We start from the raw sequence: 14,368 nt of genomic DNA, 5'->3' as shown, positions 1-14,368 counted from the left end.
GGCATCTCAGCTAAAGCATTCATGACAAACGGCCATTCACAAATTCACAGATTGCGATACCTCCATGCTCAGAACTCCTCAGGAGCAAAATTAAATCTGACAGGAGTTCGCTGGGGGAAAGTATATAACTTGCATCTGAAGACGCTACAGATTATTAATATCTTGGATAGTTTATTTCAATTTTCTGGCATTGGAATTGGGTTAAAATTGGAAAGAAATACAGTGGGAATGGGAAAATGCACCTCAAAATCGGAATGTTTGGTTATGCCACTGTCAGGATCGGTCCAGACATGCAAGCATGTTCTTTGCTGGCAGACAACAACAGCAGCAGTCAAATCCCAAGCCCTGAATAGAATTCACCCATTCCTCAGAATGTCAGCATAGCTGGCTGATATGTTCCTGATCAGGCTTACTTTGCATAGATGCATGGAAAGGTGACAGGTTTGTGCTTATTACATTTATATACCACCTAAGGAGCAAAAGGTGGGGTACATGGCTCTTCTCCTCATGTCATCCACACAACAACCCTGTGAGGTAGTGTCAGGGAACTGACATCAGAGAGAGAGGCGAAGGTGAGGCTCTTGGATTCTGCGGGCGAGGGACCCAGCACCAGGGGGAGAAGGAGCTCGGTAGAGGGGGAAGGAAATCAGCGCAACACCAGGGATAAAGGGGGGCAGATGGGGGAAGCGGAGAGAGAGCTCCGGGATTCTTCTCTGGACATCAGTGAGGAGAGCACAGGTCCTCCACTACCCACGCCCTCCCTGCGCAGAAGACTCCCGCGCAGTGAGAGGAGGAGGCGACTGGGAGTCAGACAGCTTCTATGTTGGAAGAGGTTTAAGAAACGCCCACAGACAGATTCTGCCAGCGACTGAGACAGCCACACGGAGATGGGCTGTGCAGTCAGGACGGTTTAACTAAGGCAATTAAGTCTAGAGAGGCGGCAGTTTACGCACGAGTAACTCATAACCACTACAGGTAGTTTAGGCCAAGAGATGGTAACTGGCCCAAGCTCATCCAGTGAGCTTCATGGTTGAGTGGGGTTTCAAACCCCGGTCTCCCAGGTCCAACAGATCCATGGGAGAGGTGACCAACACAGCATGCCAGGTATGAAATGTTGTCAAAACCATGTTTCACGTCTGCTACCAACATCCACTCATGAAAGCTGCATTCATGTTGGCCGCCCATTCATATGTTCCAAACAGACAACTTGATCTTTCCATTGATCCTGTTTAGCTGTGCAAGTGCCTAATAATAATAATATATTATTTGTACCCCACCCATGTGGCTGGGTCTCCCCAGCCACTCTGGGCAGCTTCCAACAAAGATTAAAAATACATTAAAATGTCACACATTAAAAACTTCCCTGAACAGGGCTGCCTTCAGATGTCTTCTAAATGTCAGGTAGTTGTTTATCTCTTTGACATCTGGTGGGAGGGTGTTCCACAGGACGGGCGCCACTACCGAGAAGGCCCTCTGCCTGGTTCTCTGTAGCTTTGCTTCTCACAGTGAGGGAACCGCCAGAAGGCCCTCGGCGCTGGACCTCAGTGTCCGGGCTGAATTATGGGAGTGGAGACGCTCCTTCAGGTATACTGGGCCGAGGCCATTTAGGGCTTTAAAGGTCAACACCAACACTTTGAATTGTGCTCGGAAACGTACTGGGATTATGTCTCAAACATGTTTGTTACTGCACCCCACCCACCTAAACTAGCACTTGGGCTGAGGCCTGCAGGCTGTGAGTTGTGGAAACTTCGGAATTCACAGGCAAGGGAGGTGGTAGGAAAACAAGAAGCATCAATTTTCCCACTCACCTGGAAGGAGTTTTCTGGTCCGGCTCCCAAGTAAGAGCCAACACTGCCATCTAGTGACCTTTTCACACCACAGCCATGATTTGAATCCTCACTTGCCCTTGCCAACAATCTCTCATGAAAACAAGGGTTATGGAATCCAAACACTATTTTACTGTCGGTTGACTTCCCTTTTGCCTCGTCTTCTTTGTGTCCCCACCTGCATCCTGATATGTAGAGTACAAAGCAAGAGTTCAGGCATAATAAAGTGATCCAAGACTTGCTTAAGAACATGAAGAGGCCATTGCTGGTTGGGTCATGTCAGTATTCACCATGGTAAAGGTAAAAGTAAAGGACCCCTGGTTAAATCCAGTTAAAGGTGACTATAGGGTGTGATTCTCATTTCCATGTGCTCTGTCCACACACAGTTTTCCGGGTCATGTGGCCAGAGCACAAGGAAATGCTGTTTACCTTCCTGCCACAGTGGTAACTATTTATCTACTTGCACTGGTGTGCTTTCGAACTGCTAGGTTGGCAGGAGCTGGGACAGAGCAATGAAAGCTCACCCCATTGTACAGATTCGAACCACTAACCTTCCGATCAGCAAGCCCAAAAGGCTCAGTGGTTTAGACCACAGCACCGCACGCTCCCTAAAGATGTCATGATGGTAACATCCTTTGAAGACTCCCTTAAGCCAGCTTGCAGTAGGGCAGGGTATCCTCAGGCCTGGGAGTCAAAAGTGGGTCTCCCTCTCTGATCCCTGGAGCTATCCCAAGGTCAAGCACCTTAACCAGGCCACATCCCTCACAGGTGTAGTTTGCCACCTCCTCAGGTGCTTTTGCTTAGCTACAATGTGTTAGCTGTGATCATGCTTCTTCTTTGCCTAGATGGAAGATGGGCAGTCAGATGTATGTGTGTGTTTTCACGTGTAGAAACCTCTGATTTATGTGTGCCTTCTGCACACGACAGGCATGATGGCATTCTGAAGTGACAAGGGCAGGCTGTTCTGAGTAACCCAGCTGCTCCTACTACTAATCTGCTTATTTTCATTTATGAAGCCACTTCCCATTTTTTAAAAATAATCACAGAGCAATTTAAAAAGAAAACCATCAACAAGAAAAACATATATAGAAATGCTTTGAATTCCAATGCAGACACAAGCAGCGGTTTAAAACAAACAAACAAAGCCTCCTTTTAAAAGGCTTGTTGAGAAAAGAAAGTCTTCAGTAGACTTTGAAAAGATAGAGATGACGCCTGTCTGATATGGTCAGGAGGGAGTTCCAGAGAGTAGGTGCCACCACATTAAAGGCCTCATTCCTACAGCAGAGGCAGCAGACCTCCTGATGAGATGGTATCTGCACATGGCCCTCTCCTGCAGTGTGTTTTGTGAATCAATCCCCAAGGATGTTCCCCCTGAATTATAATTTTTAAAAACTACTGAAGGAATCCATTTGAGGTAGACTGACGGTCTGCCAACCTTTTAGGCAAACTCTTGCACCCATGCAGTGGCGTAGCGTGGGTTGTCAGCAACCGGGGCAAGGCAAGTAATTTGCGCCCCCTAACCCGTGGATTTGCGCCCCCTAACCCTAACCCCCAGATGTTGCGCCCGGTGTGGCCGGCCCCCCCTGCACCCCCCACGCTACGCCACTGCACCCATGTTAACCCCAGAACTATTGATGGTTGGCTTGTCTTTCGATTCCCCCTGAAAGGCGAGACAGAACTTGAGTAAACTTGGGTCCCCACATAATAGAGATGACACTTTGTCCTTGTTTCCCCTGAGAGAAAAACAGAATGCCTATCAATACCTGCAAAGATGGATGGCTCTAACAATGAAGGGTCAGCAGCTGTTGTTATTTTTAAACAATGCATGCGGCTGCTGAGGACACATTACATGCCACTCTGAAAAGTGTGCCTGTAAAGTCCAGAACACTAGAAATTAAGACATGTCCCCGATTTTGATAGAGGGATTCAAATAAATGCCCCATTTTCAGACTGCTTTTCTATATAGCAGAATTATATGTGCCAAATTCCAGCTTCCTAGCTGATGGAGAAGTATTATAACTATTTTGGGAAGTAGCCTAGAAGCATCTTTTGCAAGCATATTATTTACTATGACACTATTGGAACAACCTATGGAGAATGACCCTAGTTCCTTGCCCTCCTCCATAGCCACAAGTATTTTCACTTCTGGAAATACATTTCTGGTAATGAGAATTCTGCTGAATCCATAAAAAAAAGTCTGAGTCCATGTTTAGTTAGGTTTGCACACCAGAAGAAAGAAATAAAATTGCTCTAACAATATGTGTGTCCTGGTATTTTCTAATGCGTCATTCCAAGCTGCAAAGCCCTGTGTAATCAATGAGAGTCTTTAGGAGAGTTAAGGAGCAATGTCCAATTTCAAGGTAAGTAAACTGGAAAGTTTCCATTGACTTAAAAAAAACCCACCCCAACCATTTAGATTAGGTCCTGCAGGAGTTTTCAGTAACCACCCTCTTAAGAACTCAGAGGTTAATGGAAAGCTGACAGTGTACATTGCAGGGCTGGCTGAGGGTTTCTTCAGATCCTGCTTTATATATTAAAATCGCTCTTCATTTTCTGTCTTTAAAATGGGGATGGGAAATCTATTACTCATCTTGCAGGGCTGATGTAGGAATAATAAAGAGTGGAGATGATAAAGTATTTTAGGGTTTAAGAGTGCCATGTGAATGATCAACAAATAGTAACGCTGGTACTGTAATAACAAAGTGTTGCAGCTTTTCAGGTACACTGAGACAAAGAACATAATTATTTTGCTAAATTTTGTAGAGTAAATCAGTGGCAGAGATCAACGTTCCACTCTTCCTCAGTTCCTGGCATTTCACACTTTCATGACACTAGACGGCGCTAGTTCTAAGCCTCAAATTACAATTCAAAGCGTAATTACTTCAGAGTAAATATTGCAATCAATGGGACTTGCTTTTGAACAAACACGGCAACAACTGGGAAGAAGGCACCACCAATTTGTGCAGGTTTGTGTCCAGCATTTTATTCACAAATAGATTCATAGGTGGGAGTTGAAATGATCTGGCAGCCTTCTCCACCATTCAGCAGGCTGCAACTCTTCTTCAGAAGCAAAAGCAGCAGCTGTTGTTGTTGTTTAGTCATTTAGTCGTGTCCGACTCTTCGTGACCCCATGGACCAGAGCACACCAGGCACTCCTGTCTTCCACTGACCATAGCTTTAACAAAACAGCAGTACTGGCACACAAAAACCTCCATCTTCCCTTTGCAAGTGTCAGACAGAGGCATTTGCTCAAACATAGATCTGCTACATGGCAGAAGACAGGGAAACTCATGGGTGGGGCATCAGCCTTGCATGCAGAAGGTCTCAGGCTCAACTCCTAGTATCTCCAGGTATGGCTGGGAATGTCTCAAATGCTGGGCAGCCACTGTCTGTCAGACCAGCCAGTACTGAGATAGATGGACTAATGCCCTGGCTTCCTATGTTCCTGCCCCATGCAGGAAACAGTAAGTTGGAGTGCCTCCCTTCGAGTAGATGTACTCTTACAAGCCACTGCCCTGATTCAAGCAACTAGACTACAGTTGCCATCATCCTCATACCTGTCCATACATTGAAAGGAACACTTTCTTGGAGAACTGGCTTTCCCACAGCAAAACACTGTACCTCCGAGGCAGGGCCAACTTCACACCATGATGCAGCAATGCAAGAACACGGGGCTCCAGTATTTGTTTTGCAGCAGGAGCCATTATCAGTGGTAGGCGGCTGGTGGGAGGTGGTTCTGTGCCTGGCACAAGGTCACCCAGTAAGCATCATGGTTTATCTGGGATGTCAGCCCAAGACTTTAACCAAAGCTGAGCATGCTTTGCAAGCTCACTATGCTATGACTGTCACCTGATCCTAATAAAATAAGTGTTATGCTGTATATCTCCATGCTTTGGAATATGGGGTTTGGGTGGGTGTGTATGTGTGAGCTGCTGTTTGGAGTTAACACACAACTCGGAAGCTTGGCTGAATCATTGTTAGAGGAGCACACTTTACCCTGGATATCATAACACCGAGACTCTGAGTTTAGAAAATAAGAAAGCTAAGTTTATTCAAGGAAGCACATACTTGATAAGAAAGATCCTAGTTCTGTCTGAGTAAGTTGGCGATACCAAGGAACCAGAGAAAGACATCAAGATGTCTCCTTTCCCAAGATAAGGATGAAGAACAGGGTAGAAGGAAATGAAGTCAGCAACCCTCAAAGCAGTGCTTTTTTCTTGAGTGGAGTCAAGGGTAAAGGAAAAAGGGACCCCTGACCATTAGGTCCAGTCGTGGAGGACTCTGGGGTTGTGGCGCTCATCTCGCTTTACTGGCTGAGGGAGCCGACATTTGTCCACAGACAGTTTTTCTGGGTCATGTGGCCAGCATGACTAAGCTGCTTCTGGCGAACCAGAGCAGCACACGGAAACGCTGTTTAACTTCCCGCCAGAGTAGTACCTATTTATCTGCTTGCACTTTGATGTGCTTTCAAACTGCTAGGTTGGCAGGAGCAGGGACCGAGCAACGGGAGCTCACCCCGTTGTGGGGATTCAAACCGCTGACCTTCTGATTGGCAAGCCCTAGGCTCAGTGGTTTAGACGTCAGGGGTACGCAGTACCAACACTTTTCTTTTTCAAATGTTTAAAGTGCGGCACTCACTGTAACAACTTCATGGTGAGTACTGGCACCTTTTCTCTTTTCTTTTTAAAAAAGCACTGCCTCAAAATATCAGTCTAGCCCCTGAGGGAAGGTCAGCCCAGGTTAAAGGACCACCTAGGAAACTTGGAGGTTCCTCTCTCTCTGCTCATTCCCCTGCGGACACATCAGCCTCCAGCGCAAGCTGAGTTGCATGTTGGGCAGGCTGGCTTCCAGCTTATGAACCTCAGCTACACTCCAGCCCAATATTGGCTAGGCACTTTTGAAATGGCTTCAGTTTGGTTCCCTTTGTAAAAAAAAAAAGGCTGCAGGACTCCTGCTGGAAATGTAGCTGGAGGAGTTAAACGGATCACCTCAGTGTGACCAATATCACAAGTCATATGCACTGCACAGGAAGTGACTTTTGGTGATCCAATCAATGCAACCCAAAAAAACACTGCAATTGTATGGCCCTCGGGAGAGGAGCTCATTGTTCAAAACTGGATCGAATCAAACTAGCTGAAGAGTCAATGCCGCCAGTGGCATAGCGTGGGTTGTCAGCACCCGGGGCAAGGCAAGTAATTTGCGCCCCCTAACCCGTGGATTTGCACCCCCTAACCCGTGGATTTGCGCCCCCTAACCCTAACCCCCAGATGTTGCGCCCGGTGCGGCCGGCCCCCCTGCACCCCCCACGCTACGCCACTGAATGCCGCCACCTGTCTCCGCAAAAGAAAACACTTTCACACAACTCATACTAAGCACAGGAAATGAGGAACACCACCCTGCTCCAATTAATGTTGGATTTTGCTATGAAGCGTATATACAAGAGTATAAAAAACTCCAGACTTCACGGGGGGGGGGGGGATGATTCTAGTTACCTTGTTCCACTATAATAATAAATTTTATTTATTTATACCCCGCCCTCCCCAGCAAAGACTGGGCTCAGGGTGGCTAACACCAAATATAAAAACAATTGAAATCACTTGCTGAATCATTTAGCCAGTCAGAACTCTTCAGCTTTCCCTTCACTATCTCTGGTTCCCCACTTATTTCAGCTGCTTCAAAGCTCATTTTAATGGCTCTGTGGTTCCCATTTGGCCATTTCCTGCAAACCGCAACAACCTGTCCCCACCTGATAACATATGGGACTTCAGAGGTGGGGCAGGTAGAAGTGCAGCTCTTGCGCAGTTGATCCCAGCCAGAAGTCCAACCTTGCTTCTTCACTATCTCCCCTGTGGGCCAACTTTGACAGATGGGCACAACCACCTACTTGTTAGCCACCGGACATAATTAGGACATCAGATGATGGACAGACAGGTGGTTCCTCCACATGTCAAAGTAGGGCGGGGGGGGGGGAATAAAGATCTGGCCCACCAGGCCAAAAAGGTCCTGACCCCTCTGTATCAGTATTGTCTACAATGCCTGGCAGTGGCTCTCCAGGATTTCAGACAGAAACATTCCCAATTCCGATTTGGAGATCCCAAAAACCTTCTGTATTCAAAGCATGCACTCTGCCACTGCACTATGATCCCTCCCCATAACTCATATCTTCCAATGTTACAGCAGCTCCCTGCACTATTGTGGAAAGAGGAGTTAATTTCAAATTGGAAATTAGGAAACCTGCCTTATACTGAGTCAGACCACTGGCTCATCTTGCTCAGTATGGCCTGACTAGAAGCAGCTCCCCAGGGTTTCTGGAAGTGGTTTGTCCCAGCCTTACCTAGAGATACTGGGAACTGCAGCTTGCAACCTTCTGCATGCAAGGCAGATTGGCTACGGCCCTTCTCATCATCATTGTCAGCAAGCAAGCATCATGTTGGGTCAACCCAACCTCAGCCTGACACCCATGTCTTGGACAGTGCAATAAGCAGAATTTTGGACCATGTCTTGGACAGTGCAATAAGCATAGCCCTGCAGATGGGAGAGGAAGTGGTGCTTTATAGGCTGAAAACCCACAATATGGACGGAGGAGGGTGGCAGGGGAGTGTCCCATAGCTGTGTGAGAGAGCATCTGAGCCCTCTTCCGAGGGAACAGGAAGCAGAGTGGAGCGCTGCTCTTTAAAGCAAATCTACCCTGAGCCCATTCTTTTCCAAATTCCAGCCTTCAAACAAAACCAAATGTCCAGAGAAGCCTGGACCAGTGCTTCCCCTTTGAAGTCAGGAGAGGCAAAGGGAAAGGAAGAAGGCCCAGCCCAAAGGCAAGGACCAGAAGAGCTCACAATGGCCTCTGACATCAAAGAGCACCTGGAGGATGACAAAGGAGCCTAGGATGCTCCCAGGGAACGAGGCCCTTGGGTTTTGTATGCTAAGCATGTTTGCTGCTGCCGTGTGTTCCCGCTCCGATTGCCTGACCTTTCCCCCCTTCGATGTTGCTTCCTCCGGCCCTCCTGCAGCCAGGTCTGCTAAGTGATTGGGTGCTTGCTTGTTGTTGAGCCTGCTTTTTTGCATTGGGGTAAAGGAGCTCCGAGAGTGTGCTAATTGTGCCCGATGATATATATATGCTGTGACACTAATTGTTTCCAGTACTAGGGGTCAATAGATTGTAAACGGCCAGCTGGAGGAAGAAGGGCACTTCTGAAGAAGGGGAAGTCACTTCTGTTAATTAAGAAGAATTGAATGGATGGGTCACTTCCATTGCAGATAGGATTAGGAATTATCTGTAATGGATAACCATCCAGAGCAAGATTAAAGGGCAGGGAGGTGAGGCCTTCTTCTGGACACACACAGAGGCAGGGTCTCCACAATAAATGTGTGGCTTTGGAAGTGTGAACACCAGTGCTCTATGCATTTGTTGCTGTCAAAGTGCTAATGTGTTACTTAGGAACGTTTTCAGCTCATAAGGAGTGCATTTCATAAAGAGTTCTATCAACTTTTTCAATGAATCCACATAATGAGGATGCAAATGTATAATCAATCAATTAATCATTTTATTTGCATGACACCTTTTTAAAGTTAAAACCATGCTGAAGGCGGCTTACAACATATTAAAAAATTTGCACAACTACAAACCCTACCAAAGTACTCATAAACAATAAACGTTACAAAGTACACAACCAAACCAAACAATTTCCACATAACATACAAAAAAAAGCAACAGAAAAAAACCCTAAACAATACCCGGGCCCAATATTTTGCACCTGAGAATATGCCCCACTGAACTCAATAGACCTTACTCCTGAGTAGAAACATACAGGATTTAGCTGTTAGTACCTTGTAACGGGCTCCTTAAAAACATGTTTACCCAGGCTTTTCTGCACTGTGATTCGTAATTTTGATTTTTTTGCTTTGTACACCGCTCAGGTTTATCTGTGTATATAATTTTGTTCTGTTTTTACTTAGTTCTTTGGAATCTCATTGAATGTTATTGTTTGTACTTTTATTATTCCCTATGTAAACTTCTTGGAGATCTTTATTAGATTAAGTGATACAATATTTCAAAAGTAAATAAAATGCATGGCATTATTATTCTCACATTAAGAACATAATGGATGAGGTCCGTGGCCCGTCTAGTCCAGCATCCTGTTCTCACAGTGGCCAGCCAGATGGGAAACCAGCAAGCAGGAGTCAAGGACAAGAGCACTCCTCTCCCTTTCTGCAGTTTCCAGCAACTGGTATTCAGAACCATTGCTACCTCCAAATGTAGAGCTTTGCCATCATGCTTAACAGTCATCAACAGCCCTCTCTGTGGATTTGTCTAATCCTCTTTTAAAGCCATCTAGGTTGGTGGACAGCACTGCCTCCTGTGGCAGACAGTTCCAGAGTTTAACTGTAAACTGCATGAAAAAGGACTTTCTTTCGTCCTGAATCATTCAGCTTCGTTGGACATCCATGAATCGTAGCATTATGAGAGAGGAAGAAAAACTTTTCTCTGCTTTCTCCACACCATCCTTGCATATTTTCATATAAACATTGGTGTTGTCACCTGTCTCTTACGCCGAACATCTACAATGTGGGGACTGTTGGCATTCACAAAGGAATGTTATCAGTCCCGCATGTTGCCTTTGAACAGGAAAAACCACCCACTTGTTTTCTCGGGAGCTGCTCGTTCCACTTCTTTGGTTCTGTTTGTGAGACTTTGTATTTGGGTTTCTGGGTGTTCTACCGGAAGAACTAAATGACCAGAAAGGAATCAGGCCTGCTGTGCCTTTAACAGCAATTTACTGCGCAGAAGCCAGGAGACTGAGCTTTTCACAGCTTCAAGACAAATATATTTGCTAATATTTGCACATCAGGCTGCTCTTTTCATGTCAGCCAGAAACTCTCACTCTTCTATATTTTGGTTTCTTTTCCATTATTATACTGTTTCACTTATTGTGTCTCCTTTTTTGATACTGCTCCTTTATTTCTTTATATTGAGCTTTTATATACTGCTTAGAGACATTTAATTATGTAAGCTGTTTTAAAACATCTTTAAATAAATTAAATATATAATTATGTATCCTGGCATGGGGAGAGCCATGGAAAAGGGTTAAGTCAGAGGGTGGAAAGGTATTTATTGATGGAGACGAAATGGGCTGGTGGGAGAGGGATTTCAATCTGCTGATGTATTGCTTACATGCTGATTGTTTTGTTAAAATACTGGTTATTAAAACATGAACTGATAAAAATTGGTATGTACATTTAAAAAAATTAATCAGCAGCTGGATAATTTTGCAGCATGGAGACAAATATTTTCATCTAATGTCTACAGATCAGCCACTGCAAATGATACAAGAGCACGGACTGGGTAAAAAATAAAAGTTGGCGATTTCAAGAAAGTTCAGGAGTGAGGCATTTCCTCCTGCTCCTCTTGTAGGAGAAACTACATCCCCATTTGCCTAGTCTGGAATGAATGTGTACAGCTCTGGGGTTATAACTATGAAACAGTGGACCATAAAGCACAGTGGTTCCCAGGAGACACAAAAAGGCCAGGAATGGAAACAGGGATCTTGGAAACAGAGAAAGCACATACGTATACCCCAAATCTGTTAGTACTCAAAATAGCACTAAAGTGACACTATCTAGAGGGGATGGAGAAGTATCATATGAACCCTAGCAACAACTCAAAAGGGAGCTTGCACAAAGAAGCTCTGATTTGTCACAACACCTGCACATTCCTTGTGCAATAAGCAACTTCTGGACAGATGCACAATCTGCCCTTCTCTTATGGTTCTCAATGGATGCCTATTAGGCTGGCCATGTGTCCTCCTTTGCAGAGGACAGTCCTCTCGTTTGAAGGGCTTTCCTGTCCATGTCCAGTTAAAATATAAAAATCCATAAAACTGGACATCAAAAGCCTTGGAGTTAGCACCTGTTCATGTCTACTTACATTTTAGTCCTTATTCCTGAATTTGTATCTCCCTCTACAAATTAGCATGTGGAAATTATATACAAACAGGCATCTTTTTATGAGGCATCGCCTCCTTTTCTGGCCATGCTTAAGTAGCCACCCTAATGGCTGCCGGTTCAAAACTGAAGTCCCACATGCTCAAAACGCCTAAGCAGGACGATAACGCCATAATCCTATGCACCTGTCCTTGCTCTGGAGTAAGGCCCATGGGACTCACAGCCGGGCATATATTTCTGAGTAAACAGGCTTAGATCATGCCGCACCTGGAGCTTTAATGAAACCGCTTGCTTTCGATCGATTGTTTCCAGACCAATCCTATGCGTGTTTACTTAAGAAGGAAGTCCAAAGGAGTCCGGCAGATCTTGTTCCCTGGCTTTAAGTGTACCTCGGGTTGCAGCTTTGCTTCGTAACCCAGTTTGCCTTAAATCACATTACTGATGAACCTCAGGGTCCCTTCCATCTCTATAGTTCTGAGATTCTTAGGCCCTCATCCTGAAAAGCAGGAGGCATCTGGGGAGCTAAAGGTCCTTGGTGTGAGCTCCCCCCACCTTGGAAACTCTGAAAGGGTGCTTCACTTTCCCTCTAAGAATAACAATAACCAGTGTTTTTTCCCGGGGGTATGCACGGGTACGCATACCCCTAAACATTTTGTGAATCTTTGTACTTTTGTCTATTTATTGTATTTATTTTTCCGGATTTGAATGTGATTTTCTTGAGTCAAAATGAGAGTAACCCCAAACATTTGGGGGGGGGGAGCACTGATAATAACCATAACGATAAGCTGCTCAGCGAGCAACGCTCCTACGGATTGGTATGAAATCAAACAGGAAAATTCCAGGGCAAGTTATGACCCAGAAGCCTTTTCGCGCCCTGGGCAGATTTTGCGCTCTTCGCGGCCTGCTTCCTCCGGGCTACAGAGCGCGCAGGCTGCGCTGTTCCAGAAGCTCTTGCGCTTGCTCTCCAGCTGCGTGGCTGGAAGCGCGGATGGCCGCGGCCGGGGCGCCCTCGAGCTCGGGCTGCGGAGCCTCCTGTCTCGCCCTCCCCCCGCGAGCCCCGCTGCCAGTGGGACAATGCCGACTTTTGCACCTCTAACCACTAAGCAAACAGACCTTGCGCTTCGCTCCACAATCCAAACACGCTTTATTGACCTGCGTTCCATAGCAACGGGGGCACACGAGACTTCCTCCGTCGCCTGCCTGCCTGCCCAGGCTCCGGGTGTGGCTGCGGCGGCTTCCAGAGCTGCCGAGCAGGCCAGCTTCAGCTGCGCCTGCCCTTGGCGCCCTGCACCGCTATTAGGCGGTTATTAATCCCTTTTTAAAGAGGTGCCGGGGCTCCAGCTTGCCTGGGAGAAACAAATGGGGTTTGTTTTTCCATCCTATATTATGGCCCTTCCTCCCCCGCTTCTCTGCCACAGGTCTTCTTCAAAAGGGACAGAAATTCAACAGGTGAAGGTTTGGCCTCTGGTAGTAATGGGGGAAGTTGCACCTGTTGGATTTCAGCATGTCAGGCGGTGGGTGTGGGGAAGATGTTAATCTTATTACAGTCGTTTGCTTCCAGGACTCGGATGAAACTCAGTAGGGAAAACGTGGCACTCTGCACCTGCCTAGAGGCAGTATTTTATTGCTCCTTTTTACTCCAGTGCTGAACTGGTATAGATGACTTACTAAGCAGATCCTGCTTACTAGGCAACGACAGATAACTGGGTTTAAGTCACAAAGCCGATACTATGAAAATATATAAAGTGGTTTTTTTAATCAGATCAATTTAACCAGAGGTATTTATTTTATTTATGCTATTCATATACCACTTGGTTAACAAAGTTAATTAAGGAGCATGCCAGTTTCTTAATTTGGAAGAACTAACCATGTGATGAAGAGCCTGGGTTCAAAACCTTGCTGGGCTCTGACCAGTTGTGATCAGTCTAAGGCGGCTTCACAGGATCGTTCTGACAGTGGAATGGCACATAACTGCAAGTGGTGAAATCAAGTGCTCCTTTGAGCATGTAGGGGATACAAATGTGGAAAAATACAAACTGAACTTGAACATAAGCACGCTACTGAATCAGTAGTCCAACATTTCCCCCTTACACTGGCCAACCAGATGACTATAGGAAGCTGGCAAGCAGAACTAAGCTCATGTTCGCCAGCAACTGGTGTTAAGAGTCATCCTGCCTCTTAGACTGGGGGTAATATAACCATCACGACTAGTGACCACTGATAGCTTTATTCTCCATTAATTTGTCTAATCCCTGTTTAAAGTCGTTCAAGTTGGTGGCTGTGGCAACATCCTGTTAACTATGCACAGTGTACTTTCTTTTCTCCTGAATCTTCCAGTGTTCAGCTTCATTGAATTTCCCCGAGTTCTAGTGTTAAGGGAGAGAAATATCTCTCTCCATGTTCTCCACAGCATGCATGATATTATAAACCTGTCATGACCATCCCCCACCTCACATTTTTTCGAAACTAAAAAGCCTCAATATCTTTGCCCCTTCGAAGAGTTTTTCCAGCCCCCAGTAATTCTGCTTTCTCTTTTCTGCACTTTTCCTAGCTCTACAATAACCTTTTTGATGTGTGGTGAGTGACCAGAACTATACACAGTA

The sequence above is a fragment of the Podarcis liolepis genome, assembly GCF_965112155.1.
Source record: "Podarcis liolepis genome assembly, chromosome: 4".
Classification (NCBI taxonomy): Eukaryota; Metazoa; Chordata; class Lepidosauria; order Squamata; family Lacertidae; genus Podarcis; species Podarcis liolepis.
Note: the sequence above shows the minus strand (reverse complement) of the source record.